This window comes from Canis lupus, chromosome 38 (genome assembly GCF_048164855.1).
Source record: "Canis lupus baileyi chromosome 38, mCanLup2.hap1, whole genome shotgun sequence".
Classification (NCBI taxonomy): Eukaryota; Metazoa; Chordata; class Mammalia; order Carnivora; family Canidae; genus Canis; species Canis lupus.
Genome location: NC_132875.1, coordinates 3,397,379 through 3,424,348, shown reverse-complemented (window position 1 = coordinate 3,424,348; position 26,970 = coordinate 3,397,379). Strand labels below are relative to the sequence as shown.

General features: G+C 46.6%; 1 protein-coding gene across 8 annotated transcripts in view; it reads right to left on the bottom strand.

The window, feature by feature from the left end:
* The window catches only part of NOS1AP (nitric oxide synthase 1 adaptor protein), a 277,804-nt gene that overhangs the window by 223,285 nt on the left and 27,549 nt on the right, over positions 1-26,970 (bottom strand). The window contains exon 1 of one of the 8 annotated variants that reach the window (XM_072814414.1): positions 19,034-19,161. The exons of the other annotated variants lie outside the window; for them this stretch is intronic. The gene's annotated coding sequence lies outside the window, so the exon portion shown is untranslated. Of the gene's footprint in view, positions 1-19,033; positions 19,162-26,970 lie in introns of those variants that run through there. 8 annotated transcript variants of the gene reach the window in all.

Below are 26,970 nucleotides of genomic sequence, written 5' to 3'. Positions count from 1 at the left end.
ACCGCCACGTCATGAAGACACCTAAGCAGCTCCATGGGCACGTCTGTGAGGCAAGAGCCAGCTCCAGTTTGGTAGCCATACAAGTGCGCCATCTTGGAACTGGAATCTCCAGGCAAGTCTTCAGATGCCAACAATCGCCTGAACTTCGAGCAAGAGCCCCCAGCTAAGCTGCTCCTGGAAACTTCACCCACAGAAACTACGTGATGTGAAAAAGGATTATGGTTGTTTCAGGAAGCTAAATTTTGAGGTAACTGGCAACTAATACACAATATATTTGCTATATTAGCTAAAGTTCTTTACCAAATCCATACATTATGTATCCAAAGGAACTGTCCAATGCATTCTGTTCCTTCAGGTTACACATAATGTTGAACGTGAGGGACAGCAAGTGGACTCCACCAACCACACCGTCACTCCCCCTTTCACGTTCCCGCTCACAGATACAGAGATGCTTACATACACGCTGATTCCAACTTTTTTTCAGTTAAGGAAGCTGTTGGGGAGGAGCCTGAGAGCCCCACGGGAAATGCCCAGGGTACGTACTAACACCATAAGACAGAACCATGTGTGCGCGCGCGCACGATCGCATGTGCCTATGTTAAGGCATGGGGAGATGCCGAGCAATCACGGTGGAGGGAAGGCATCAGTTTTGAGCAGTGGGACAGAATGGGAGGCAGACAACTGAGTAAGATGAAGAATGGGTTTAGAAATCAAGCAGAGAAAGAGCAGAAGAAGGTCCCACACACGGGCTTTAAAACAGAGCTCTGAGATTTAGCTCTAGTGCCTCTGGGTCCCCGGACCAGCTCAGCATTCAAGCAAAAAACACAGCACACCACGCTGCTCCCAGAAAGCACTCCTAGCAGCCGTGGTGATGGGTACCATTAAATCAGATCAATAGATATAAAAGCATCCAGAAACCCACACCTGCCCAAATCCAGTTAAACTGCAGGCAAATAGCAAATCAATAGCATTGCGAAGTGCAGAGGGACAAATGGCTCTGGGGTGCAGCAGTGGCTCAGAATTTGAATGTACACATCAGTGTGGCCGAGGGGCCGAGACTGACCAAGGGGAGGTGGACAGAAAATGTGAGGAGGCGGCCCCGCCCCAGGAGGCTGCTGCAAGTGCAAACCGTGCCGTGCCTCCCAATCAGAGGCAGGGAAGTGGGGGAGCATCCATACATGACGGCCAAAGAAGCAAAGGAAGACGGGGCTCCAACTCGCAGCTCCCGCCTGTACCAGCACCAAGGCCTCTGAGGACAGAGAGGAGGACAGATTCAGAGACCAAGTGCCAAGATGCCCGGAATCTCAGAATCCTTGAACGCTTTCCCAGGAGTCACCGGTTCCCCCCCAAAGCTCAGAGCTGCTGCGCTGTGACCTGCACTCTGGTTGGCCTGATGCAGTCGCTCCTCCAGAAGTCCCAGAGCGTGCTTAGAAGGGCAGCACTCATCCCAGAAAGGCTAAGAGGCACTTCTCCGTCTGCTCAAAGGCAGCTCCCTTCATGCCAGCTGGGAAGCAATTAAAGACACGAAAAACAACCTCTGACGATGGTTCTTCCACCAACTTGTCTCCTGAATTTTAGCAAGCCACCTGACATCAGATTTCCCATCAGTAAAAGGGAAGGCATCTACCCACCTCTGCAGCATGGGAGGGGACCCCCCAAAAAAATGTATCCAGAAGGCAGTGGGAAAATGATAGAGCAAGTGCAGCGTGTCATACCAGGAAAACAGAATCTGAGGTTCTAATTTGACATTTTCATTTCAAAATCTGCTCTTGATTCTGGTTTGCAATAGGATACAGTAATTTCCAAGACTGAAGCTCCATAAGGAAAAGGCCACGATTTTGCATTTCTTTTTGTATTCAGCCCAGAATTAGAAGAGGTTAGATAGAACAGTAAGGGGGTAGGGATGGGGGGGATCATGAGCTCAGATTTCTATAATTAAGTGGTTGAATCAACACCATAATTTTTTAAAATATTAAGTGAAGGACCTCCATCTGGCTGGCTTTGCACATGCTATCTTCCTGCTATCTTCTCTTCCATCAAATCTCTTCAAATGCCACCATCTTCGAGAAGCAGACCAATTCATTTTCTTCACTGCACAACATTCCCCAACCTCTCCAGCCCACAGCAGAATGTTCACGTCTGAAGATCTATAGCATTTGTTGAGACCAATCTTGACAGGACTAACCTGGGTTGTTTGCATGTTTTCACTTGCTCATATAACAGTGTTCACCAGATACCCAAAACCTTAGGATCCTACATTGCACTATGAACCTAAATCACACCCCCTACAACAATCACATACACACAGGGAGGTGAATATGGAAGTTTTTGAATTAAAAGTCTTTGGAGCTCCTACTTCACAAGTCAGTCCACAAAATTCCATTTCCTGGACAAATGGAAGTGACATGAATGAAGCAAATGACATGCAGTCCCCTAAATGCACCAAGTCCATTTACAACGAGGCCTTTGGTGTTCTAGAAAGCAGGTCTGTCCATCACAGCTGCTCTTGAAATTCAGTTACCCTCCCTGAGTCTCCCCAAAGGTCAGAAGTGTCCCAGCCATCCTCATGCTTTGAGGCAGATCCCCAGATGGTGACACTAATTGCCAAGTTACAAAGTAAACCTGGGTCCGTCCCCTCCCTGCACAGACCTGGCTATCCCTCTGGGAGATGTAGAAGGCTTCCGCCTCTCAGAACCCAATGTAAATGCCAGTTCTGCAGATAGAACAGGTGTCCCCCTATCAGGATCATATCCACAAATTCAGGACATTTGTACCAACTGTTCCTGTCCTCCAGTACTGGAAATCCTCCAGCATGAGAAAGAAATTTATCTTCCCACGATTCCAAGAGCCTGTCATCCCTCCCCACCCTGCAATCTATAAAAGTCAAAAAGTCTTTGCAGATACTCCACATGCACACTGTCCTTGAGGAGTCTGCAGCCCAACATGACCCAGCCAGTCCTGCCTCCGTCACCTAGCCAGCCGCCACGACCACTGAAGATACGAAAACTAAAAGACATAGGGGCACCTGGGTGGCTCAGTCGGTTAAGCATCTGCCTTCGGCTCAGGCCATGATCTCTGGGTCCCAGGATGGAGCCCTGTGGCAGGCTTCCTGCTTAGCGGGGAGTCTGCTTCTCTCTCTCTCTCAGATAAGTAAATAGAATTAAAAAAAAAAAAAAAAGACTAGAAGATACAATGCCAATCTTTCAAGAACCAAGAGTCTACATAATTCGACAAGACAAAGTGCTAATAAGGTCACTGCTGTGATGAGGTTCTATCTACAAAACACAGGAGCAGCACAGAAGGACAAAACCTAAATTGAGCCGATCAGGTCAGACATCAGACCCTAAAGGAGGAATAGCTGCTGTCACATGGAAGCGGAGCAAGGATCTGTTCCCATCAGGGGCGCCAGCACGCGCGCACACACAGTCTGCATGGCCCATAGGGGCTCTAACCCCAAGAAAGAAGGATGTGTGCCAACTTTGTTCAGACTTATATGGCAGCTTTGTAGAGGGCGGACTGGAGGGGGCAAGAGGGCAGACCAGCGAGAGAAGGAGCAGAACCAGAGCAACAGAATGAGGGTAGGATGGGGGGAGGGAGGGAGGCAGATCCAGGAGGATTTTCAGGATCCCCTTAGCCAAATGTATCTTTACTGTTCACCCTCTTCCCACCGCCCCCCCTCACACCACTACAGCTTTGTTTTGAGATACATTATCCATTATATCCGTGTATGACTCACTCCTCAGATTTGTGTAATTGAGCATGAATATAAATGCAGCATTGATGGCAGTGTCACCTGTGTTTTATCCCATTTCATTCCTACGGTGTCTTTCAGAGCTGAATTCATTTTCTCTCCCTTTTAGAATACATTTCAATTTTGTGAAAATGTCTTCTCTTCCTTCCCTCCCTCTCTCCCTGCTCAGCTCACTTTGCACCAAGTTGAGGGAACTAGATCTGCTTCCATGTTCTACTTCATGCCAAGTAGGTTCTTGGCACTCGGTGAATGCTGGTTACTTCTACCAACCACAGAAATAATAACAACGATCTATAAATACCTTGGCTTCCCGCAGTTAAGAGGAATTAACCACACTGCAATTAAGGAAAAGCTGGAGAAAACATTTAGTTAGCAACTTCTCAATGCAGACAACAAAATTAAGGCAATAAATACCCATTCCAACATATTTCTTTGGTGGGGTCTTATATAACAGTCCAACAAAATGCTCAAGACCTCCCAATGCCACAGCAGAATGCTAACAACGTATGAGTCACCCGATGGCTAAAACTGAACAGATTAATCTATCACACACAAGAGAAAGAACATCAATAATTTATACTGTTGTCAGATTATAAAAAGGAGAGATTGTCCTAAAATCTCATTCATGTAAAATATCACTTTTGGACAATAGAACAGCAAGACAGCATGACTCCATTTATAGTAGGAAAAACTATAAATGGCCCCTGGGTTGAGACCCACAGTAACCAAGAGGGGTGTGAAATCTACTAGAGTTGGTTCTATCAAGAATCGGTGAAGGTAGGTGAGGGATCAAACTATTCGAGATTAAAGGGTCTCCTGTGGCAAGTTTGGAAAGTATAACCAAATGCTGGGTATCTAATAAAAACGATGACTTGCATTTGCTGTTGAAGAGTTTAATTCAAGATGTCTAAGTTTAAACACCAAGGACATAGACAAATTAAGTGGACTAACGTGACACACCTGGAGAGTACCTCAGGCGAATGGCCACCAGAGAGTGAACACAGATGGCAATGAAGCAATGGACCCAGAAATCCCAGCCAAACATGTGACATCGTGACATTCCATCAACTACTATCACTGGATCTTGCAAACAACAAAGTTTCAATTGGGCGCCAAGTCAAGAGATCACAAAGGACAAAACACCTAGAACTCAAAGAAAACAGCCAGAGCAAACAAGGAAACCCGGGCACATGCAGGCACAGCCGGAAATCTCGGCAAGTGGAGAGCTCTGGTTTCAGGAATCAGCCCTCCGCCCCATCAAGGCACCCAGAGCACTGGGTAGACTGGCTAAGTGGGGTAAACTGAAGGGGTCTGGAATCCCACAGGACTAAAGGAATCAATATGGAGACACTTGGACTGGCAATTAGGGCGTCATCAGCATGTTTTACACGAACATCAGTTCAGCACACATTTACCACCGCTTTCCGTGTTACTTTAATGAGCTGAGATTACACTAGACATTTATTAAGTGCTATTATTAAATCATAGCCCCCCCATTCCCATGATCTCACATTATCAGGTAATTCTGTCCAAGGGTACCTCTCCATGTTCCACTGGACCCAAAGCCCAGGGAGGAATCTAGGTTTTTCCTTGACCACTTCTCTCTACACCAAAGTCCTTTCTCCTCTGATCTGACCAAGGTGGAGAAAAAATGATCGTACATGGTAGCATTGCTTCGCATCCATGTCCCTCATCTCCCCAGACATAAATCTCCTATTGGGAGCTTCCCACGGATCCCCTTGTCTTGGGAGGCATAAGGGACTTGCCCTTTCTCTGATATGCTTCACCTCCCCAAGAGTCTGTGGGTGCCCCCCCCCCCTTTCTGCTTGAAGGAGAACTGGGTCTGATGTAACACAACGGGAGTCAGCTGAGTCAGGTGGCTCGTGCCCTCCTCCCTCCCAGGGACTCTACCTGGAGATTTCCCACCACCCTTCACCAGGATTAGAGAGGGTTTCAGGCCACTCTTCCAGGCACGCCCTTGGGTCAGCGTGTCTAGGACACACACGTGCCAACTGCCACCAAATTAAATTTCTCGACAACCACGAAGGACTACATTATGCAGCTTACAGTTTTCAAAGTCTTTCCACACATTATTTTATTAGATCCTGCTCATGGTCCCAAAGCACAAGCAGACAGCTTGTTTGTCGTTGCTAGCTCTGTTTGACAGGGGAGAAGCCTGAGGATTGGAGAAAGGTAGACTCTTGCCCGAAGTCTCACGGCAGCGCAGGGACTGAAGGGCAGAGATTCTGATTCCCTGTCTGGTACTCTTTCCACCTCTAAATCACAAGAAAAAAAAAAAAAAAAAAGATGCCACCGGATAACCCTGAAGCCCAGGGAATAAAGAGGCCTATTAAAAAAGGCTGTTTCTGCTGAGCTTGGACAGCAACTAAATCAAATCACCTCTGAATACTTTCCAACCTCCCAGGGAAATGTCCCTGCAAGGACATTGTACTTTGGGTCAGCCTGTTTACCAGTCTAAATTAGAAGCCTCTTTCCATGGGAAATCACAAACTTCACCGTTGCTGCTGGCCCACCTGCCTCAACAGCTAATAGGATGAAGGCCCTTCTATCTCTGTGTTCCCTCTTATGTCCTGGCACTTGTCATGGAATCAGCTTTAATGAAATCCTTTGCTTATATATGGGCTGCCCACTGAAATCAAGAGATCCCAAGACCAAAGACCTTGTGAATCCCCACCCCCCTGGTATAGAGCAAGCAGGCATTCAAATGTTCAGATTCAAAATGTACCTAAGTCCTGAAAAGACATGCTTCCCGCTACATTCACTGACCCCCACCAGAGAAATCCGAAGGCAAACTCCTCTGGCCACAGAAAACAGTAAGATGACAGGAAAGAGTTTCTGCTTCACTCACAGCCAAGTCTTTCTCCAAATCCATTCCCCTAAGTCTCAGTTTTCTCTTATCTGTAGAAAGATAGAGAAGGACTAAATTTATAGATGCGAAACCTAGGTCCATCAGATCTACTTGAGCCCAATGAAGAACATTTTAATCTGTTAAGCCTTAGGTGGCATCTGAGAATCTACATTGTTTGTTTTGTTTTTTTTTTTTAATTCCCTAGGGGATTCTGATGCTCAGCTTCAACCAACAAATATCATGCCCCACAGGAAGCCCTATACGAGGTGCTGGTTTTACTTTAATAAAAGCATCGTGGCACCTGCTTGGTGAAGTCAACTTACGGAGCCTGGTTTGAAGATTTTTGGACTAGATTCTCTCTGCAAAGCTCCCTCTGCCCAACAGAGAGCGAGCCTCTGGTAAGGCCTCTTCCCTGCCTTGGACGTTGTACCCTGATGTAAACCACAGCAGAGATGGCCTAATGCACTCTATTCTGTCCCTCCTATTCTTGGGAGGTGACAAAAACAAAGCTTTCAGCAAGTACCATGTAGATATTGCCTGAGAAATAGAGCCGAGTAGGGGAACACTCATCACCTGTAAAACCAAAGCTGATAAGCAGCTCTCAACTGGTAACGCATTAAGTATCTACTAGGTGCAAAGCACCACAGTCAATTCTGGAGGAGACATAAAAATTCATGTGGTCCCTATTTGTTACTGAGCATGGTGGCCTCAAGTTATAAAGACCTGGGTTCAAGTCCCAGCTCTGCCCTCTTAGAGGCAGAAAACTAAGACCAGTTACTTAACAAAAAGCACTTTTGTTTTCTAATCTGCAAAATGGAGAAAAATGTCACCTTCCCTGCAGGGTTATCCTCATAGCCAAGATCAGAAATCACTACCAGCTCCTAGAAAAGCTCAACGAAGAGCAGCAGGTAGTTCTACACTGCCAGACTAAATCTGGTCCTAAGAAAGACGTAGGAAGTCTAGCACAGCAACTCAGCCGACAAGTATGTTCCTGACTGTGGGAGAGAGGTCTCTGGCCTCCAGGGTCTCCATTTAGATGGGCAAAGTTAACCAGCACAACCAGAGACCGTACGTGCATGACCTGGTTTAGAGTCTGTGGATACAGGTGAACGCAATGCCTCCATCAAGGTGAGAGAAGCCATCCTTCAGGAGTTGGAGCAAGACTCCGCAGTGCTCTGGTGACTAAAGAAGATTTGGATTTGTTCACTTTGCAACACACAGGGAGTGTGCCTGCTGTGGGCCCAGCACAGGCTTCCAGAAGACAGAGCAGGCTAACGACATGAGATCACCCGCCCCAAGCTCACCACCTCATGAAGACTGGCATTCACGTCCGAAGTGTTCCAGGCTCTAAAGGGCTGTTGGATCTGCTAACGAATCTGGGATCGGGGGCAACTTCCAAGGATGTAGCATTTGAGCAGAACCTCTTAGGACAAATGGATATATGGAAATGGTCAGGGAGGGCATTTCAAGCAGGGACAACATGAGACAGGACACTGGAGACAGAGGTAGGAAAGCATAATGGTGTATTCGTGGCAATGACGAGACACTGAGCAGAGGAGGGCAAGTGAACAATAATGGCTGATCAAAAAAGGAATTTTTTTTTAAAGGAGGTAGATGATAAAGAGCCCAGCTTATTCAATGAGGGGGGAGAGACTAGAGAAAGTTCTACAATAACCCATGGCATGGGTGCCACAGGCCAGAAGCTAACACAGAGGCTAGACCAGTCTCATTCTGGCTAAACGGGAGCTTCGAGGAGGCAGGCACACAGAGACAACCCCAGACACAAAGGGAAAAGCTTAGCTGGGGACCCGAAACACCTGGGCGTGAGCTGCTGGAACATTCGCACACATTGCTATGTTCAGCACCGTGGAGTCCACGTGCATCCCTGGGTGCAGAGAAGAGGCTCAAGGAGAGCCAAAGGACCATCTCCCAGGACCCCATCCTTAGAGGACTCAACAGCCATCCCAGGCTGACCTCACAGACCAGCAGCTGGTCCCTGGTGGCCCTGGAATCTCAAAGTTTCAATGGACTTTCTCAAATAAAAGGAAGCAGGGGTAGAATGTGGAACAGATTTTTCCCCTGCTTGTGCCATTTGTAAGCTACGCTGTATCAGCTCAGTGACACCGTGAATAGCACATATGCCTTTTTGGAAATGAGAGAAAACAAAGATAATGGAAAAACAGAAAAATTTACCCTTCTTCAGAAAAGGTTACAGATCGATTTCCGTTTGGAATACAAAAAAAATTTTTTTAGGCGTTTTCATTCAGGGATGTTGGATAATGTTGAAAATGATCAATATTTAAAATATCACTGAATATTTCATACTAACTAAATGAACTCGTAAGTATGCACAAGGAATGAATACTGTGTGATTAGAATGGAACCACATGATAATAGGTTGTTGGGAGAACTGAAATCAAACAGTTCAACTGAATGATTATGTCCCCCAAAGACAATGCAAAATACACATAACAAAAAAACCCAAGTGTATACAGAAATGAAGCATATAATACAGTATTTCCATTCCATGGTAGAGGGAGATTTATTCAATAAATAGTGCTGGGACTACTAGAATGCATTTAGAAAAACAAAATCAGATCTGTTCCTAATCTTATACACTAGGATAGTAAATGAGAGATCTGAATTAAAATTTAAGAAAAATAAAAAACCACCCAAACTGGAGGGTATTATGCTGAGTGGAATAAGTCAGTAGGAGAAAGACAAGCATCATATGGTTTCACTCATATGTGGAATCTAAGAAATAGTGAAAGGGACCATAAGGGAAGTGGGGGGGGGCGGGGGGAGTGAAAGGGCAAAAACTAGGAAGACAAACCATGAGAGACTCCTACTTCTGGGAAACAAAGGGCTGCTGGAGGGGAGGTGGGTGGGAGGGATAGGGTAACCAGATGACAGGAATTAAGGAGGGCACACAAGGAGATGAGTGCTGGGTGTTAGATGTTGGCATATTAAATTTAAATAAAATTTAAAAAAATAAATTTAAAAAATTAAAAGCCATCCAAGTACTAAAAGAAAACATGGGTAAATTTCTTTACATCCCTCACCTGAGAAAAATCTTACTATGCTTCAAAATCCAGAAGCATTAAAATAAAAGATAAATTATATAAAAGCACATAAACTATATGAAAGCATAGCAGGAACAAAAAAATCTGTAAGCAACCAGTAATTTTTTCAACGAATTATTGTAGTTACATAGAAATTTCTCATTATTCTTAGGGCACGTATCTTTAGTATTTAGTGAGAAAGTGTTATAATTTCTACAACTGACTTTCATTTTTTTTTTTTTTTAACACAACTGACTTTCAAATGGAACCGCAAAACTATGTATAGGAGGAGATATAACCAATGTGGCAAAATTATTAAAAATCGACGAACTAAGGTAGAAAGTTTAGAGGTTCGTTGTACTGTACTTTCAACTTTTTGATTTTTCAAACACAGAAAGCTGGATGTTGTTGGGTGGAGGGGAGAGGCACAGAACACCATAAACAGAGTCAAAACACAGATGACAAAGGAGAAGAAATATTTGCAACAGATCACAAAGGACTCGTGTCCCTAATAGACAATGAAGCTTCTAAACTTGAGGAAAAAGACCAAAACTCTGATAGGAAGAATGGCAGAAGGTATGAACAGTTTACTGAAAATAAATGCCAGTGGCCATTATACAAATTAAAGGATGTTTAATCTCACTCAAAATAAATGCAAGCTGGGAGCACCCGGGGGGCTCAGTCAGTTAAGCATCTGGTTCTTGATTTCAGCTCAGGTCATGATCTCAGGGGTCCTGGGATCAGGCCCCACATCGGGCTCTGTACTCAGCAGGAAGTCTGCTTGAGGATTCTCTCCCCCTCTGCCTCTGCCCCTTCCTCTGCACGTGTTCTCAAATCTTAAAAAAAAAAAAAAAAAAAAAAAAAAAAAATGCAAGTTGAAACTATATGGTGATACTATTTCTCACCTAGGAGATTAGTAAAAATCCATGCTTAACTCTACCTTTAGCCTGGCTACAGAGAAACACTCATTGCTGGTGGGAATGTAAAATGGTATAATCTCTTTGGAGAGAAGTCTAGAAAATCTATCAAAAATGCATATGCATTTACCCTTTAACCCAGAAACCCCCCTTCTAGGAATCTGTCCCAGAAGCAAAAATGGCAAAATTATTAAACAATCGTGCCTGCGGTTACATATTGTGACATTATTTGTAACAGCAAAGGATTAGAAATGATCTAACAGTCAACAAGGAATGAGTCAATAAGCCATATTTATCAGGATAGACTATCACACAGATGTTTTTATTAAAAAAAAAAAAAAAAAAAAAGGGAAAAAGAAAATGAAGAAGAGCTCCATACACTTGCATGGATGGTTTCCAGGATGTATTGTTAAATGAATAAAAACAATATGGAGAAAAGGTGGTTATCGCCAGTAGTGGAACAAATCAACACTGTGTACCTCCTGATGGTACATACCAGGAGGGACACAGCATCACTTCAGTAGCATTTTTGTCCCAAACGCTGACCCTAAATCTAACCATCAGAAAACATCCAGCAAACCCCAAATAAAGGACATCTGCAAATTGATCTGTATTCTTCATAAATGTCAAGGTCATGAAAAACTAAGGAACTATTCCAGATTAAAGAGGAATAAAGAGACAGAACTTACTATACCATCCTGGATTAGATTCTGGCCAGAAAAAAATTTTAGTGGTAATTAATGGTAAAATTTGCATAAAATCTGTAGATAATGTGTGTGTGATTGGACGGGTGGATGGAAGTAAGGGCAGGAGAAGTGACGTGAAGGGTAAATTGCAGTTCTTTTATATTTACAACTCTTCGTTTAAAATTAATTCAAAGAAAAAAAAAACAATGCAGTAAATGGTGGATACAGTAGGTTCCCTTTTCTGTAGGGATTTGGGGAAGAGATGGACACATACACACAGATGATCCTTGAACAATGCAGGGGTTGGAGCTCCAAGCACCCAATCAAAAACACGTGTGTAGCTTTTGACTCCCCCAAAACTTAACTACCAATAGCCTACTATCAACTGGAAGCCTTACCAGTAACAGTCAATTAACACATTTTTGCATGCGGTGTTTTACAAAAATACTATATTCTTATAGTAAGGGGAGCTAGGGAAAAGAAAATTTTAAGATAAAATACATTTACAGTAATGAATTCTATTTAACAAAATCCACGTATGTGGGCCCATGCAATTCAAATCCATGTTGATCAAGGGCCAACTTTATATTATATATATTTACATTTGCAAGAGAAACACTGAAAAGATTATCAAAAGCCTGTTTACATACTAGAGGAAGGAAGATCCAGGGTAGAAGGTGACCATCTCAGAATATACTAGATGAATAACTCAATTTGTAGTCCTAGGTTATTCAAAAACCTAATGTAAAAATTTGAAACAAATTGGAAATAAACACAAAGAACATATTTCAAAGGCCTTCAGAACATAGTATTTTAACAATACTTGATAGAATATATGCTAAGGACAGAGAAATGTGATGAAATCTTTATTCAGTATTAATAGCAATTTTGGTGGTTTTTTTTTTTTTTTTTTAAAGATTTTATTTATTTATTCATGGGAAACACAGAGATGTGTGAGAGAGAGGCAGAGACACTGGCAGAGGGAGAAGCAGGCTCCATGCAGGGAGCCCGATGTGGGACCCGATCCCAAGTCTCCAGGATCATGCCCTGGGCCGAAGGCAGGGGCCAAACCGCTGAGCCACCCAGGGATCCCTTGGTGGGTTTTTTTTAGAAAGTATTCTATAAATCGTAAGACAAATGCCATTAATATTGCTAGAAAACAAGATTCTTCAATAAAAAGAAAAATATGCAAGTATTAAAGAAGATACAAACGTGTACAGCTCATTATAATAGGAAATGGCAATATAAACTTTTTTCAAAAATATAGGTTTCCTAATTCTAACATTGAAAAGGCCTAGAAGCAAGCAAGGAGGACCCCAAACACCCAAACTGTGGTCTCAAAAATCCTGCTCTATGAAAACAGGTCTCCTTGAGGGTAAGGCTGCTTCCAGGTCTGGGTTGGGAAACATATAGGTCAGGCCAGGAAATACACAGGTCAGCCTAAGAGATCTCAATGTGTCACAAAGCAGGGAAGCCATAAAAACTAATGGGAAAAAAAACTACTTTAAATGAATGGGGTTATGTCAAAAGGACACAAGAGCCAACCTAAAGAGTCATCGCTGTCAGAATAGGAGACAATAGGAGCACAGAAATGAATAATGGCTGCAAAATTACTGAAACACACTGAATAGATCATTATCGAGGTGTTCATGATTCTCAAAAAATTCCAGACTGTGGGACATTCTACCAAACAACTGAACCAGTTTCCTCAAAGTCACAGGGGGTTAGAGAAAGGGGGGTGGGGGGTGTCCACTTTAGACAACAGCCTGGAAACATAATTCCCAGTGCAATGTGTGGACAGCATTTGGATCCTGATCCCAAAAAAACAAGTATAAAAAGCTATCTAAAGATAACTGGAGAAATTTGAAGGACTAGGTACAAGGATGCTGTTGCTAATTTTCATAGGTGAGAAGAAAAGTCCCCCTTTTTATGGAGAGTCATAGTCTAGGATGGAGTGGTGAAACACGATCTCATGACTTACATTAAAATATACTTAAACAAAATAAGAGAAGCAGGTTATAGATAAAACAAATGTGGCAAAGTCTTAGAATCTAGGTAATGAGTATTCAGAGGCTCATTATATTACCCTCTCTACGTTTGTGTATTTTATAATTTTTTATAATAAAAGGTCTTAAAATTAACTTTCCAAAGACCTACTGCATACACAGCACACTAGGACCTTGGATTCTGGAGGGCTTGCTATGCTCCCCAGTAATTCAGTTTAAAATTTGTGGACAACCTGTGTGGAATAAAAATTAAAATAGTTAATTTCCACTCGCCCATCAAATAGCTTATTATATTTTCTAGCATCAGGATTTCTAAACACTGATAACTGAAAGCATGTTCTCTGGACACTTATTCCATCGTTAAAAGACAGGGTCAACAGATCACATGGGTCTGGCTTTACATCGTCTTCATTTTGCTAATTATTGTACAAGGGGAAACCGTCAGTGAATAATCTTATGCTATTCAATCGGAGCTTCTTAAACATACTTTGAAACTGTTGTGCAGTGACCAAGTCACTTGTAATTATGGTAATCACACTCATTTATCTGTTGATAGATTCCAGCTTTCAAATGCCAGCTTATCTTAAATTGGAGGGTCACCTGCATTATAAAGTGTTTCAAATGACCTTAACGGTTTAGAAATGGGTTATTCCACTCTAACTGCAAACACTGACACTGCTGTAGGGCTCCCATGTGGGGACATTATCTGAACAATTATCCCACGTCCCTAAACAGGAGGTGGTTCTACATCTCGAGAAGGTCCAGACAGTAATAGAAGACTTTTTGTTTTGTTTTTTTTTTTAAGATTTTATTTATTTATTCTTGAGAGACAGAGGAGCAGAGACACAGCAGAGGGAGAAGCAGGCTCCATGCAGGGAGCCCAATGTGGGACTTGATCCCGGGTCTCCAGGATCACACCCTGGGCCAAAGGCAGGTGCTAAACCACTGAGCCACCCGGGCTGCCCAAGACGACTCCTTCTTAAGGATAAAAATACTTTCACTGTTTTTTTCCATTGTTTATAGTAGATACACTTAATATACGGCAGACATGGTGCTAAACACCTCATCACCCCCAGTTCACAAGTGCACCCACTGAGATGCTCAGATTTTTTTTGCCCCACAGCTATCAAAGGGCTAAGCCCGCACTTAGGGAGGAGGCGCACCTGTCACTACCAGCTAGGAGATTCGGAGAGCATCACTTGGCCTCGGTTTCCCCAGTGGCAATATGAGGAAACTGGATGAAAGACACCCTCCAGCTCTGATCAGATCGGTCTACCCCTTTCAAACAGTTTTCCCAAGTGAAAAAGATCCTGAAGTTCCAAGTCCTTTAGCAGAAAGGCATCTCCCACTACACCCGGACACAGCCATACTGGGATCCTCTGGCTTAACTGATTTACAGGACAGGGGGCTTTTTGAGAACCCAGATACAAGAGATGAACACAGGAACCGGAAAGCAGAGGCACCAAGGCTTCTGCTAGAGTCTGGAGTCGCCGGCGGACCTACGAAGACTGCAGTAGGCAGATCAAGGGACAGGGCACACGGGTCCTACATGGAGAATGTAGGAGAAACACCTGTTAGAGGTATAGGGTGGGATCTGAAAGGATTCTCCCCTCATCTCCTGCACCAGACCCCCAGTTCGTTATTTCCCCACTCCTTCACAAGCTTAACAGCTGCACAAATGTCCATCCTCTGAATGAACTGCCACTTGCATAATAATTCCTCAATTGTGAGTCCTTAAGCTGCCTTTCCACTTTTCTCTATTGGAAAACTGGGCTGAACATGAAGAAATAATGCAGGGTGCCTGGGTGGCTCAGTCAGTTAAGTGTCTGCCTTCAGCTCAGGTCATCGTCCCAGAGTCCTGGGATTGAACCCCATGTCGGGCCCCCTGCTCAGTGGGGAGTCTCCTCCTCCCCCACCTATGCACACACATGAGCACATGCTCACAAAACTCTTTAAAACACACACACACACACACAAAATCCTTTTTTTTTTTTTTTTTTAGGACAGACCCCTCCCCACCCCACCCCCAAAACAAATTTGTGAAAGGACAGAAAAATGTTGAAGTATCTACATATATAGGTTCACATACACACATATATAAAATTGCCACTTTTTTTTTTATTTTAGAGAGAGTAAGCATGCAGTGGAGAGGGGAAGAGGGAGAGCGAGAAACCCAAGCAGAGTCCTCACTGAACGTGGAGCCTGACGTGAGGCTCAGTCTCATGACCCTGAGATCATGACCTGAGCCCAAACCAAGATCCAGATGCTTAAGCGACTGAGTCCCCCAGGCGACCCAAAAATCAAATTGCCTTCCTGAGGTTGTACCAATTGATGCCCCCACCAGCAGCAGGGGAGACATCCTACTCTTCATGGAATAGGCTCACGTTTGTCCCTCTGGCCATACACTGGCTACTAGCATCCCCACTGCCTGCCCTCCGTCTCCTGCCTGATAAGCCAAGGACCCGCGGTAGATTTCACGATCCAAGTCTTCAGAGGGCGACTCTAGGCAATTCCAAATACCTCCACAAATCCCCTCAAGAATACCTTCTCTGCCCTCCCACACCTCACGAAGACAAGACGGAGATTCCTGAGCCGGGGCCGTTAAGTGTTCCAGAATCCAAAAGCAAGCTCCAGCTGCAGAACGGAGTAGTAGGGAGACTCACATGATCGTGTGGGTGGGTGTACAACTTTATTAAATTTTTAATTTTTATTCCAGTATAGTTAGCACACCGTGTTGTATTCGCTTCAGGAGTACCATTCGGTGATTCCACAATTCTATACACACACCACTCAAGGCTCACCAGAAGTGTACTCTGCGTCCCACCGCCTGTTTCACATCATTTTAATTTAAAAAGTCACACAAGTAGGTTCCTACTACATAAGCCAGCCGAACCCTCTTCGTGCTGGCGACGTTTAAGTAAAAAAATGAGCAGCGGTAGTCCAAGTCCTTTGTTTATTTTTTGCCATTTGGTGTTTTGTTTTGGTTTCTGGCTTTTGTAGAATGTGGAGTAAACCCAGGGACGTCAGCCCTGTGTAAACAGAAGCTGAAAGCAGGGACATCTCCGTTCAGCCCTTGGGGACATGCAGGCACGCAGGGCCACTGTCTGCACACTTACGTCCGTGGAGCAAATCCTTCCCTGTGAATCAGCACAGGGCCTGTGTCAGGCACTGGGCCCCAGGCCCCATTTCCAAACCGGAGGAAGAAAAAGACCTCTCTGGAATATCTGGATAGACTACCTCCAAACCTCTCCCTGCCTTCTGATATAGGTCCCTCCTACCCGCCTCATGGACTCTCCAAACAGACTCTCTTCTGGTTATTACAACAAATGGCCTAGTTTCTAGATTTTTCTTTAAAAAGGAGAACATGCTGTACGGCCCTAGAAATTCGCATCCCTACCTCCCCAAAATGTAGATGACAACAGATTACCAGCCAGGTCACAACATCAAGACAAGTGGCTCCTACGTTGAGGTCCTGGGAATCCCCATGAACCTTCTCACAGGCTCCATGGACCGCCCCCTGAAATGAGATGCTAGGTTCGGTTTATGAGCAGTTTTCAGAGGAGAGAGGCCAAAGCTTTTGTTAGATTTCCATGGGGCCCAGGACTCAAAAGGACCGGGCAACCATCCACCCAGAACGGAGCTTTGACTCCTCACCAGGGAACACACACTCGCCCCCAACCTCAACCCTCAACCTCTTCCATAGGCCTGGACACACAGTGGCTGTTCAGCACCTGGGGAGCAAGTTCAAAACTATCAAGTGACTGCTCCTAAACGGTTGGGGACACATACAGGTCCTACAAGTACTGATCCAGCATGCAGGAAACCCTGGAAGCCAAGAGTGGCTTGCTTTTGATTTTCAAATGAAGAGTCACCCAGGGTATCAGCAAGGCAAAGCACCTGCTAAGCAACTGATATGGAGGAAACAGTCCATTCTTTTTATCTCGATCTTCTCCTCACACCTCCGTGAACAAGGACCGTAGGATATGCCTGGGCCTGGAAGAGGAGAATGTTCAGGGGCCCCGGGGCGGGAAGACTCCCCGGACCTGTCCACCCTCAGGTGGCAAGAACCCATGATGGGTCTCCAAGGCTCCCAGAGGCCGTGTTCACACATACGTGCATTCCAGGCAGCTCTCCCCGCACAGAACCTTCCCGGAGGGCGGCAGGGGTACAGCGCAGCACCTGCCCCCAGGAGGGCCCTTGGTGTCCTCCTAGCAGCGGCTTGACCAGGTGCATTCAGGCCACCAGCCCCCCTCTGAATGCAGGGGCACAACGGCACATTTGTTCGGCGATGGCCTCCGTGACCCGTCGGAAGGGCCAGGACGAGGGAGGGCAGCGCTGCTACCCGAGGGGCGGCTGGGCCCCGAGGAATCGGAGCTGCCAGAGCCCAGGAGGTGTCTGTGGGCTTCCCCACGCCCCCCCCCCATCCCTTCCTCTCAGGAGGAGCACGCGGGCACAGAGTCCCCACCTCCCTGCCTACGGAAGGAAAAATTCATGATAAAATACCTGGCAAGAATTCATCAGTTTAAACAAACAAGCAAAAAAAAAAAAAAAAAAAAAAAAAAAAAAAAAAAAAAAGAGGCAAGAAAGCTCTTAAGACGTCGGCTGTCAGGTGTCAGACACAGGCCGCGATCCATCTAAGCAGCAGCACTAAGTCCACGCGCGCATCCGGTCGCTGGGGCCCGACACTAATCTGATAGAGACGGACCGATGTCCTCAGCTGCAGCGCCGGACAGACGGCCAGCGCGGACAATACAATGCACAAAATGAGCTCCTGTCCCCAGGACACCGAAGCCAGCATTTTCTGATGAGCGAATGCCCCAGACATGGATTAATGCCCCCCACGGGGGCGCCTTTACCTCCTGTGTTCCTCCCGGGCGCCGTGGTGTGCGGAGCTTCGAGAAGCTGCAGGAGAGCTCGAGGAACTTAAATGAAATAGGTTTAACGGCGATTCAGACACGAGAACTGGGGCCACCCCTTGGTTCCAAAGCTGATGAAAGACATGCTTACCCCTCTCCAGCCCCACCCCACCCCCCAGAAAGAACCCACAGGTCTCGATGGGAACCTCAAACCACATCGGGGAAAGCCTCGGAGGAAACTGCACTCGCTACCACAGCGCACGCGGCAACGTCGAAGACGCCCACCAGCCCTGGATCAGCACCTAAGTCAATAAATCGGGGTGCATGTTCGATCACCAACCTGCCCAGTTGTCTTCTTCCCCCACGTGTCATCTCGGTGACACAAATATTTTTTGTCTTATTGGTTGAGCATCTGCCTTCGGCTCAGGTCGTGACCCTGGGGTCCTGGGATCAAGTCCTGCATGGAGCCTGCTTCTCCCTCTGCCTGTGTCTCTGCCTCTCTGTGTCTCTCATAAATAAATAAAAATCTTTTTAGAGCAATATTTCTGAACTCCCCCACCCACCCCAGCTTCCAGTCATCTCCCACTGGAACCGACTGCAAGGTTGCATACTTCAAATCTATCCTACTAAGCCACCAGATCATTCGAGAACTCTCTAAGCTGCAGCTGGAGCAAACACAAAACTCAACAACACGCAGCACAGAGTAAGCGTGGAAATCCACACCGTAGTAGGATAGATTCCTGTGACAACCAAGCCAAGGGAGCAAGGTTTGCCCTCGTGGGGACAAAGTGCATGAGAACAGGCATCACATGGACCGGGGGGGGGGGGCGGGGGTCAGCCGTTCACGCAAATTCACCGGGCAGCAGCCCGTCCCGCAAACACTCACAGGGGCTCAAGGCCTCTCCCACGAGGCCTCAAGCAGCAGCCAAGCCGCAAGGGGAGCAGCACACCACAGTCCTCGGGAGCCCCAACCACAGAGGGAGGCGGCGAGCCCTCTGCCGGCCTCCGGACAAGGGGACGGCGGCTGGGTCAGCAGGCCGCACACCCAAGGCCAGGCTTGGCATGCAGGAGGCCGTAACCTAGATCTCAGAGAACATTCCTGAGGCAAAGGGGGGGGGGGCCCTCCTTCCAGCCGCTGGACCTGAGTAGCCTTTGCACAAAAGCCAGTTCCAGTCCCAGCCCCCGTCCTCCCCACGCAGCCCTCTACTCGGTGTATCTGACGCCCAGACTCCAGAGCAAGCGCTTGGCATTTACCTCCCGCGAGGACGTGATGATAAATTGGCAATCTGGGGAACGAGCGGGTTTCTTATCAGCACATTCTTCACCGACTGACCTCGCTCAGGATAAAACCGGGAAAACAGACCTGAATGCTTTGCTCCCGCTTCCCTCCTGAATCCAAGGTTTTGTACAAGGTGCTTGGTCAGCCTCTGAACTGCCCTTAGCCTCTCTGCCTCGTGTTTCTCCCAAATCGTAGTTGACAAGTCACCGGGATCTTGGTAAAATGCGGACTTAGCTCGGTGAGTATAGGACAGGGCCCCTGAGAGTCTGCATTTCCAACAAGACCTCCACGGACCTTGATGCTGGACCACAAGCCACACTGCGAGGAGCAAAGCTCCAACCGTCCCAAAGAATCTCTAGACAATTCACCTTCCCTGGGCCTCTTGCCCCAAAACCTGTAACAGTCCCACACAGGTGGTGGCCCAGGCTCCCAACACATGCGATTCTTATCCTGGATAGAATAGAGGCTCCCAGACGTACACGAACCTGCCCAACATCACACAAGTTGGAAGTCATTATTTGAGCTCAGTCAGAAAGGGACCAGATTGGGTCATGGCATCCTGTTCTATTTCCTCAGTACACTTAGCATGATCTGAAATCGGCCTATTTATAAGGCTATTTGTTTCTCTCCTTCCCTCTTCCTGCATCCCCAACACCCAGGCCAGTCCGTAAGGCTCCGAAGGAGCAGGGATCATGTTTGTCTTGTTCACTGCTAGATCCTTGGCACACAGATAAGTCCCCAGCTCATAGGGGGCACTTGAAAATATCTGTTGCATGAAAAGCAAACAAAACAAAGGTGCTTTTTCTTCCAGAAGGAGATAGAACGAGGACCTTGGCCATTCTGGGCTCTGGAGAGAAGTCCTCAGTGTCAGTCATGGAGAAACCTCTGAAGGCACTGCTGCATGGATTCGGACTGGAAGCAGATGAACGCAAAAGACACCACCCCTCCCCAGCAAGAACTTCCGACTTAGACACGGGGAAAGGTCCCGGGCACATGAGATTTAAGCATACTTCAGAAAAAGTCCAAACAAATATGACCAAGACCACACAGAGCGTAATGTTCCAGGCAGACAGGTTCAGGTGAGACCAGTGGGGTTCACGTTAGACCCTTAAGTCAGGAGGGCCATGGGAGGAGAGGTTGGACTAGCATGGTAGATGAGGCACCCAACTTTCCAGACTAATTTTCAAACAGGATGCTCTACCAAATTATTGGCTTTTTTAACCTCTCCTTGGTGAGGACAAGTCCCCAGTCATTCTACCAAACGCTAACCTAGGTGCTGCTGTGAGGGTGTCTTGTACGTGTGATGAAGGTCCTTGATCCTCAAGTAAAGGAGGCGATTCTAGATCATCCGGATGAGCCTGACTCAAGCAGCTGAAAGGCCACAAGAGCAGAGTGGAAGACTCCTGAAGACTCCAGAAATCCTGCCTGTAGACACCAGCTTCTGTCCAGCCTGCAGCCGGCCCCACACATTTAGGACTCACTGGACGGCCCCCATGATCGCCTGTGTCAGTTCATCACAACGAAGCTCTTCATGCATCTTTCCGACAGGCCCACTTCCCAGGTTGCCCCCTGGCTGACAATCCTGCAAAGCTGGGCAATCTTGCCCTGCAGGAGAGCAACACGGCCTCTCCCAATGCTGGGGGCTCACGCTGGAAGGCATCATAGTTCTTTCTGTTAAAGATTTGTTTGAAGAGGCTCGATGTCTAGCACATAAACTCAAATGACAGTAGTAAAGGAAACCGGGTTCCCCGCCCCACCACTTGAAGTATTCCCCCACTGCCTTAGGTCTTTCTGTAGAAGTTCTAAGTTTCCCAACTGTCTATAACATTATCTTTAGCATATTAAACAATATATTTTCAACTCCCCCACCTTGGAATCACGCTCAGAAGCGAATTAGAGGCAGGGGCTCTACTACAGCTGCCCTCTTGAGACGGCAAAAGATGAACAGGAGAGAGGGGGTGCCCTCCTTGGCAGCCTGAGCCCCACGCCACGTTCCACCACAGGGCCAGCAGGACTTCACTGGGGCCCCCCGACAAACCTTCTTAGGCTGGATGCGTAGAAGACCTGCCAACCAAGTCATGCCGGGATGGCCTCCACCCTGCTTCAACAACTGTGCTTACCACAGAATCCAAGATCACCCACAGCCTAGCTCCTGCCAGCATCCAGTTCCACCTTCCCACCCCCCTCAAGGCCACAGAGAGGAGAAGCAACAGCTCCTGCCCTCCCCCATCCTCGCTCCCATTTCCAGACTGCAGAATGCTTACCTGTGATCACATCTCAATTTGCCTTCTTCAGTGACCACCACCCCCCCCATCCCTACCACCCTCGACCCAATACACCTGCCAAGCTGACAGCCCTATCGGAGATGCAGCCCAGATAGAGCAGGGGCGGCAGCAACATTGAAGGGAGACACTGTGGAAGAGCCACGTGATCTTCAGGAGGCTACTTCCTCTCTGAACTCAAGCATCTCTTCACTGGAGATTACAGCAACTCGGCCTGGATGGTTGTCATGAAGAATATAAATCCTATATGTAAAAGGGAGGTACTAGGTCCTGGACAGGCTTACAGGCTTATCATGCTAATGTATTCGGCGTATGGCATATGCGTGCCTCTATTTGAGGGAGTTAGGGCAAACGATGTAACCTAAGTAGTGAAAACACAAGGAAAACACATCATCTTCTCCGAAGTGACAGCTTCATCACACCCCTGACAAAACTGTCCGATCGACTACTGGGTGCCCATCTTTAAAATGTTGCACACACGTCAGATGGTCTAAGACTACAAGCTCCGAGAAGTCAGCACTTGAGAGGCCAATTACGTTCCCGATGGTGCAGAACACAGGCAAGGAACGCTTCTGAACGATCCAAGAGCTGGATGGGCCCTCCAGGGAGCCACGGGTCTGATGCTGTCAACTTAGAGATAAAAGAATCAGAGTCCAAAGGTGTTGAAAGAAGGGGCCAAGGCTACACAGACAAAACCCAGGGACAAAGGACCTGGAACCCAGAGCCGCCTTGCAGGCACCCCCGCACCGGAGGCCAGGATGTTCTCACCACGAGAGGACAACGCAAGCCTTCTGTTCCCAGGCTTTCGCGGGCTCCCACAGATGCTGTAAGGTCCCTTCGTTGACCATGCCAAGTATAAAATTTTCAAGAACAGCAAGTACAGAGAACACAACTCGTTCCCACCCCATCACAGTGGCAGGCAGGCTGGTGACAAGGAGGCAGCTCGGAGAAGTGTGATTACAGACAGATGGTGCCAGTGAGCTGGAAAATCTAGAACTGCATTAAGACACCACTAAAAATAATAGGGATCCCAGAGTAAATCAGGGACCTTATAAGGTACCACAAAGTAAGGGAGCCCAGGCCTCAAGTGTGAGGCAGATACGAACAAAATTTGGGGTTCTTTCTCTCTCCCAAGTTGCTATTAAGCATCATCACCATCGACTGCCACCCTGACAGGTCGGCTGTCAGGACCTCGGGTTGGAAGGCCACCTGTCCAGCTCCTCTCGCATCTCCAGCCTCACACTTGAGCCATTGTACAAACTCTCACAAGGGGCAGTGGACTCCTCCTCCACCGAGGATATGTACCAGCTTCCAAAGAAACCTCTTCCATCTTTGACCAGGAACGTCGTCCTTCTATTTGGCAGACATCTACCCTCCTTACCTCATCCACCTCGGAGCAAAGCCTCCAACGCAGCAAGTCGCTGTGACAACCAAGTCACACTGTTGACGTTACTTCTTCCTGATGCCACTTAAACTGTTTTCACACAATTTTTAGGGCTCTACAACTTAGACCTGTCTGCCTGGTTTTGAGACTCCAGAGCCAAGAGTCCTAAAGAAGCACACCACTCCTCTGGGATGGATTTTGTTTCTCAGAAAGGGGACCTGTCACAAGCAAGTGTGCTCTACACTCTGCAGGCAAGGGCAAAAGTCCTCGTCCCAGCCATGCCTGGGTGACCATAGCCTTAGGACGAGGAATGTGGGACGTTCACTACAAATCTAGACCCGCTACTACGAGCGATGACAAGTAACCCTCCCTCCCCAACAGTTCCCACACTCCTTCCTGTACACTTTCTGATCCCCAAACGCACCAGGCAAGCTCCTGCTACACGACTTTTAGTGGTCACCGGCTCTTTTGCCTAAAACATTCAAGTCCTACCTCAGCTCAGAGAAGCCCCTAGCCAGCCTAAAGCAGCACTCCAGTCATATGCTCAAGACATTCTCTGTCACATTACCCAGTTTCATTTCCTTCAAACCAGTCATCATTGCCTAAAAATATCTTGCTTACTCTACTGTGTCTCACCCCACGACTCGTAAGTTGTTTAAGGACAAGAGAGTGGATCTGTCTTGTTCACAACGACATCCCAATGTCTGGAAAGTCCTCGACATACAGTAGATGCTCAGTAATGACCTGTTAACGGAATGAAGGAAAGTCCGCGAAGGATTTCATGGTTGGAGCCCAGGCCCTGGCCCCAGACACACCTGGGTTCAAATGCTGGCTCTGCTCTTTACCTTGAGGAACTAATCTTATCCAAGATGATACAGCCAATAAGGTTTTAATATGTAGGCTATGGGGTTTGTATGAGAATTTATTTATTTATTTATTTATTTATTTATTTATTTTAAGTATTAGGACTAGGTTCCAACCATGCCCAACAGACATGAAGTCCTAAGTCGCCCTTACGGTGATCTTGACTCATGTGCTGAAGATGGTGGTGATGGCGGGGACAGCAGTCGCCTATGCCATAAAGACGACAGGCCATTGGCATTGAAAGCTGCCATCCGTTACCATTCTCAACTTCCACTAAAGGGAAGAGGCAGCGTGACAAAGTGGAGCAAGCACAGCGTGTGGACTCAGGAGACCCCGAGTCACCAAGCCACTCGATCGCCAGTAACAGCAGGTGTGAACATCAACCAAAGAGACGGCAGATGCACGTGAAACACTTTCTAAACTCTCAGGTGCTATATTCAGGAGAACTATCAATATTAAATATGTTCTTGTCCCCGGGGTAACATTCCTCAGGTGCCGAGGGGCAGGGCTCATTTCCTTGGGCATCTTAAAAGCTATCTGGCCAGAGAACACATACCCACACAGGCACAGTGGTGTAGGAATTAATTATTCGGGGCAAAAATTCTTCTCGAAGCAGCACACTGCAGGTTCAAAGAAGAGCCCTGTCACCCCTCATCACGTGGAAAACAACAGAACTCAACTTCCCAAGAGGAAAGCATTGAGGACAGGGCAGTGGAGGTCCAGAGACCGGGGTTCGAATCCCAGCTATCCCACCCACCGGCCAAGTGACTTTGGGAGGTCGCAGACCACCGGTAGGTGGCTGGTTTCACAAAGGCCCTGCCACACTTGGAAACAGAGAAACAGGCTCGTTTCCGTCCACAGAGATGCTATCGTCCGCGGGTGGCTGGAGGTGGCGAGGCCAGGAGACAGAGCCAGGTCACGAGAGAATCCTCCTTCACACCCAGAAGTCGTCTTATGAATGGTCTTCCAGGGGAGCACACTTGGGGTGCCCCCCTCAGCCATCGTGAGCCTCAGGGTCACTGAACTAAAACCAGAACTAATCCCAGACACCCAGCTTGTGTTCTGTTCTCCTCCAGGTCTGTAGCTCTCAGGTACAAAGAGGATATGAAAATGCAGTTTCATACAGAATTCTCCTTTGACCAAACTTTTCAGAAATTCACCTGAGCCCTGCTTAGGCTAAGAATTCTGTTTTCGTTTAAGGCTTTGTGGGCAAGGGCAGCCTGGGTGGCTCAGCGGTTTAGTGCCGCCTTCAGCCCAGGGCATGATCCCGGAGACCCGGGATCGAGTCCCACATCGGGCTCCCTGCATGGAGCCTGCTTCTCCCTCTGCCTGTCTCTGCCTCTCTCTCTGTCTCTCATGAATAAATAGATAAAATCTTTTAAAAAAAAAAAAAAAAAAAGGCTTTGTGGGCAAAAACCTGACACACACAAACGTAGAGGGAGAGTACAAATGAACACACTCCCACGAGCTCATCATCAGTTTGTCACCCCCCCCACCCAGCTCGGGCCACTCTGGTTTCCTCCATACTCACTCACTTCCTCAGCAGCCCTTTATTTTAAGGCAAATCCCAGCTAACATGTTAAGAAAATGACTCACTGTGCATTTTTTAAAGGTCTTTTCTTTAAGCATATCTGCGACACCATTATCTCATTTGAGAAACATTCGCAATTTCTTGCAAATAGCCAGTGTTCCATTTTTTTTAAACTATTGTCATTAAGATACTAATAAAGTTCAAACATTTCAATGGCTTAATTGGTCTATTCTAAGCTACAGGTTTACCTGCCATTTTTTTTTTCATAAATTGGTCATTATTTAAAAACTCAGGTTATTTTCCTATGGAGGTTCCTGCAGTCTGGATTTTGCTGACTACAGTCTCATGGTGCTGCTTAATACATTCCTCTGCCCCTTAGACAGCATTTAAAAACATCTGTTAAATCTGGAGGCTTGATCAGATTAAGGCTCATCTGTTTGGCAAGGCTACCTCAGGAGGCACATAATATCTGCTTGTGTCCTGTTTGGTGGTGTTCGGCACCGCTCATCTCTACCTAGATCCGGGAGTTTATTAAGTATTATAAAGTGACAACGATTTTATCATTCCCTCTTCATTTCTTAGCTGTACTTCTGTAGAGAGAAACTTCCCTTTTCCCTACACCAGTTCTTTGGCCATCCTAAAGTACCATTTATGAATATTATTTTGAAAACTGGTGTAGGGCAGCCCCGGTAGCCCAGCGGTTTAGCGCCTGCCTTCGGCCCAGGGCGTGATCCTGGGGACCAGGGATCGAGTCCCACGTCGGGCTCTCTGCATGGAGCCTGCTTCTCCCTCTGCCTGTGTCTCTGCCTCTCTCTCTCTCTCTCTCTGTCTCTCATGAATAAATAAAACCTTTGGAAAAAAAACTGGTGTAAATAAAAGGAGTTAATTTCAAAGCATCCTACAAAAGTGATGGATTTTCTACAGTATCATTATAAACACAGGTAATTTAATACCGTGTGATATATTTCTATCAACTATCCCATTATCCTGAATGATGCTCAAAAGGTCACCTCTCTTTGGCCAGCAGGAGCCTCTTCAATTTGGTTCCTGGGTCCTTTTACAATAGGACCCTGGAAGTCCTTCACAGCTGCCCTGCTTTCCGGGCACATCCTGTGGATCTCCTGTCCCAGATTTGAAAGCAGCCATTTCTCCAAAGAGCCTAGATTCCTCTTAGTGGGAAATGGTATTTGGCAATCATGATCTGGACACCAAGAATGTCTGTTGTCATTGTTTATTGGCCTTGCCAGTGGACAAAGCTAGAACATTTTTTTTAATAACAAAATGCTTTATGAGCTCATATTGCACATCCAATTTAAATTCAGGACAGTAGGGATTTTATTTAACCTTGTTCTCACATTTCCTTCCTACCAATATAATTAGTCGTTTACTCTATTCCACAGCAAATATAAAGGATCTCAGATTATCTATGCCAACACCGCCATCACCAGTGATATCAAAAAACAGTCTAGAATGTTTTCTGCAC